Below are 5138 nucleotides of genomic sequence, written 5' to 3'. Positions count from 1 at the left end.
ACATAGAAGTGTGTTGTATTAAACGCACACGCAGACAAGTATACACACATGTATACAAGTGTATTAAAGCACAGAGACATACATACATGCATACATACATACATACATACATACATACATACATACATACATACATGCATACATACATACATACATACATGCATAATACATACATACATACATACATACATACATGCATACATACATACATACATACATGCATGCATACATACATACATACATATGCACACAGACTCAGGTACATGTATGTGCATGCGTGTGTGTAAGTGTGTGTGTGTGTATGTGTTTGTGTGTGCGGGATTGATGGGGAGGGAAATTTTGCTGAGGAGGTTGACATAAGACTGAAATAAAATCAAAGTTGTCTCCCATTTTTAATGGAGAAATGGAGAATACTATTAAACAGTAACTTATATTATTTAGTTATATTATTGGTGTTTTTTTTTAGTTTATTTGTTTCAAATTTTTACATTTCAATTCATCACGCTTCAATTATACAATTTACTTGTTTCAGTCATTTGACTGCAGCCATGCTGGAGCACCGCCTTTAGTCGAGCAAATCGACCCAAGGACTTATTATTTGTAAGCCAAGTACTTATTATTTGTAAGCCAAGTACTTATTCTATCGGTTTCTTTTGTCGAACCGCTAAGTTACGGTGACGTAAACACACTAGCATCGGTTATCAAGCGATGTTGGGGGAACATACACAGACATAAACACACACACACACACATATATATATATATATACATATACATATATACGACGGGCTTCTTTCAGTTTCCGTCAACCAAATCCACTTACAAGGCTTTGGTCGGCCCGAGGCTATAGTAGAAGACTGATAGCATAAGTACTAAGCTTACAAAGAATAAGTCCTGGGGTCGATTTGCTACAGTAGAAGACACTTGCCCAAGGTGCCACGCAGTGGGGCTGAACCCGGAACCATGTGTAAGCAAGCTACTTACCACACTGCCCCTCCTGCGCCATTAATTTTTCATTGACTTTTCATATCAATGGCATCATTGAATTGATTGATTAAATGATTGCCAGAAGTCACAAAGTGACTCAAGAACCCAGATCTTCGTTCATGTTACTTTTAATCGAAACCAGTTTGATGAGTGGCATGAACGAAACTCTTGCCCCTTGAGTCACTTTGAAACCTGTGCTGACTAAAATATTCCATTCTGTTATGGGCAGAATGTCCCAATTTTTTTCTATTTCATTACATCGATTCAAATGCTCGACTGGTACTTAATTTATCGACCCCGAAATGATGAAAGGCAAAGTGAACCTCGGCAGAATTTGAACTCCCAGCATACACACAGATAAAATGCTGCAAAACTTCTTTGGGATCTTTCCATTTAATATGCGGTCTGATAGCAGAACATCGATGTTGCTATAGGATGAGTAGACCAGATACAAATTCTCTCCCTCTCTCTCGTTCTCTCTCTCCCTCTCTTTGCATCTATCTATCTATCTATCTATCTATCTATCTATCTATCTATCTATCTATCTATCTATCTATCTATCTTTTCTATCTATCAATCTGGCTATCTGTCTGTCTATCTATCTATCTATTTACATTTCTATCTATCTATCTATCTATCTATCTATCTCTATCTATCTATCTATCTATCTATCTATCTATCTATCTATCCATCTCGCTCTCTCTGTTGCTAAAATAAGATCGAACCGCAAAAACTTTGATCATGAAAATATTTGCTTAAATGGTTGTCAGCTTATTAATTAATCAATTAATTAATTACGCTATTTATCTAAATAGGTGAGTATTCCTGGTATACCATACAAACGAATCAGAAAAGGCGATTTTAACTCTAATGATGAAAAGTTAATCACACTTTTCGATGTGTTCAAAAATATTTTTGTTCTTTATGATGGGGGTGGGGGATGGTGTTTGTTAGTCTTTATAAATAAATCATATATCTTATGTCATTTTTTCGCCATTAAAACCACTTTTTATCACTTTTGTGTCTTTCCTTTTCAACCTTGATTTGTTGCTGCGAAATCGTTTCCATTACAAATGAGAAATTTCACAAGGTTTGATACAAAAGAAAAAAAACCCCACGAAACCGTAATTCAATAACTTTTGACAATAGAATACACACACAAATGCACACACACACACACACACACACACACACACACACACACTCGGAGGATGTATATACAAGATATACATACACATGTATCTAGGTATGTACTTAAGTAAGTGTGTGTGTACGTTCTTATTTACGTATAGATGCATACACGTGCATATGTAACCTGCATGTGCGCACGCAAATGGTTCAAACCTATACACACATTATACACATATTTGGCTGCGTTTACGCGTGCGCGTGAATGTGTTTAAATGTAATGTAAAACCACAATCATGTATATACGCACATTTTCTCATCTACTATGTACAACTAGACACCCTCACTCACACACACACACACACACACACACACACATACATCACCAATAACCACGCATATATAGACACGGTGACCAATTGAAAAATCACGGCCCAATAGGCTTATAAAACCAGAAAAAGACAAATATCTAGTGCAGTGTAAACAAACTTAACTAGCTGCAAGCTAACTATTTCATTGCACGTTTAATTTGCTACGGCAGTCACTTCCGGTGAGAAGATCTTTGCTCAGCAGCCATTACAATGTACGTTAGTGTCCAGGAGGTGTTTGCAAGACAGACGATATTCATTGTGTCAATGGCTTAAGAAAATGTTATCAATTCACTCACCATCTCTCTCTCTTTTTCTCTCTCTTTCTCTCCTTTACACACCCTCTACATACACACACCTACTTTATTTGATTTCTCTCTGGATTTCTTTCTACTTTCGTTCATTTTTTCTTTCTTTTAGTTTTTCTTTCTTTCGTTCCATTGCTTTTTTTTTCCACTTCCGCCATTTTCTAAAAAAAAAAACACTGATTTTCGTTTCGTTTCGTCCATTTTATTTCCTCCCAACTCTTTTATATATGTCATTTAATTTTTTTTTCTATCTTTTCTTTACTCCATCTTATTTCGCATCTTTTCCTTTTCTTTTGCCCACTTCTCCACAAAATTATATTCTCAATACTTTTTCATTCTACTCGTCATTCAACTCTTCCCATCAATTATTCTTCATTCCTTCTTTCATTATCTTTCTTTTCTTTATCCTTTCCTCTAGCTCTCTTTCACACTGTCGCCATTCTTTATAGCTCTTCATTCTCTCTTTCTTTTCTTCATCGTCTCTCTTTCTATATTTTCTCCTTCAATCTTTTCTATTCCATATTCCAAACATATCTCCTTCCTTCCTACATCTCTCATTCACATTTGTTTTTCTCATTTAATTTCCTTCTTATTTTTTCCTTCTTTTTTCCTCTCTTCTTTTCCTCAAAGTTTTCTTATTTCATTTCTTTCATTAAAATTTTTTTAATTATCTATTCATTGTTTTTCTTCTTAATGAAGAATGGTGGCGATGATAATGATAGTGGTAGCGTTTTTGCTAGTACTGCTGCTGCTGCTGCTGCTGCTGCAGCTGATGATGATGATGATGATGATGATGATGATGATGATGATGATGGTGGTACTGGTGCTGGTGGTGATAGTGGTGGTGTTGGTGGAGTTGTTGTGGCAAGTCATCGTCATGGTAATTGTTATGTTTGTGGTGGTGGTGGTGGTGGTGGTGGTAGTGGTGGGGACGACGATGATGAGGGTGGTTGAGGAGATGTTGGTGGTAGTGATGGTAGTGGTAGTAATGGTGATGAGGAAGCGATGGTTGAAGACAGAGATGGGAGGTGAGGAAGTGGGGCTGCTGTTGTCTATTGTTGCAACAAAGCTCGGCTGAACAAGTGTCACGTGTCGCCCCCCCCCGCACTCCTCATTCCATCGATATACATCTACACACTCCCATACTACATATTCTATAACACTCCCCTCCTACTTCCATCTACCTTCAACTACTACTAGTACTACTACTACTACTACTACTACTACTACTACTTCTACTACTTCTACTATTTCTACTACTACTAATAATAAATATAGTAGTAGTAGTAGTAGTAGTAGTAGTAGTAGTAGTAGTAGTAGTAGTAGTAGTAGTAATAATAATAATAATAATAATAATGATAATGATAATAATAATAATAATAATAATAATAATAATAATAATACCGCAGCTGTTACTATGACTATAGCTACTGATTTTTCTTCTTTTACCGCTGGGGCCTTCGCTTCTACGGTTTTCGTCGACCATTAGTCGCGGCTCGAATTTTTGTTGGAATGCACGTTTCCTTCAAGTTAGGAAGGCAGACTCACTGAAATCGCATGTCGCGAACGCCTTAAAATCTGCGCCAGACTCTGAAATTATGAGAAATAATAATAATAATATAATAATAGATAATAATATAATAATAATAATAATAATAATATAATATATAACAACACAACAACAACCACCAACAATAATGGAAGAAGATGATGAAGAAAAAGAAGAAGAGAATAAGAAGAAGAAAAAGAAGAAGAAGAAGAGAAAAGAAGAAGAAGAAGAAGATCTGCTTGTCAGTCGTTTGACCTTAGCCAGTCGAACATGTCTCTTGGTGGCTGACGATATGTGCATCTCTGATTATGAGTAGAAGTAGTGAGGGAGCAACATAGTTATGTGTTGAGAGGAATTCTTTGGGGTTTGAAACATTCACCTCTGGAAACATCCTTAAACAAGCCTCATTCAGGATCTTTTGAGTGGGATAGGCTACTCGATCTGAAAAAAATTCTAACTTGGTCCCACTTGCGAAGGTGAATGACTGCGTATATGATGAAGGGAACGCTATTAAGTTGTTGTTTTTTTAAAATCATTAACAGATATAACGTCAAAGGTAGCTTATAGAAAGAGAAGGAGAAGAAAGAAAGAAATTAGCAGAAAAACTAATAGTGGAGAAATATAGACCGATAGGTGAATTAGAATAAAGCTTAAAAGCGTGGAATTAGATATATTTAGTGGAAGTGAAATGTAAGAAGACAATCAAAGGTCAAATTATATAGAATGGTAGAAATTACTTATAGGAACAAAAGGTATGTTTCTTCCAATGTTTGCAACGGTAAGTGCGTTCTATAAAGG

The 5138-nt window shown here is 35.9% G+C and overlaps 1 long non-coding RNA gene across 1 annotated transcript in view; it reads left to right on the top strand.

Moving 5' to 3' along the window:
* Positions 1-4725, top strand: part of LOC118761872 — a 16285-nt gene extending 11560 nt beyond the window's left edge. Inside the window, exon 3 of the long non-coding RNA XR_004997699.1 lies at positions 4571-4725. This is a non-coding gene — a long non-coding RNA (uncharacterized LOC118761872). The remainder of the gene's footprint in view (positions 1-4570) is intronic.
* The last annotated feature ends 413 nt before the right edge of the window (positions 4726-5138 follow it).

The sequence above is a fragment of the Octopus sinensis genome, unplaced genomic scaffold (assembly GCF_006345805.1).
Source record: "Octopus sinensis unplaced genomic scaffold, ASM634580v1 Contig18244, whole genome shotgun sequence".
In the NCBI taxonomy this organism is placed as follows: Eukaryota; Metazoa; Mollusca; class Cephalopoda; order Octopoda; family Octopodidae; genus Octopus; species Octopus sinensis.
The sequence above is the reverse complement of the archived record's forward strand: the minus strand, read 5'-3'. Positions and strand labels throughout refer to the sequence as shown.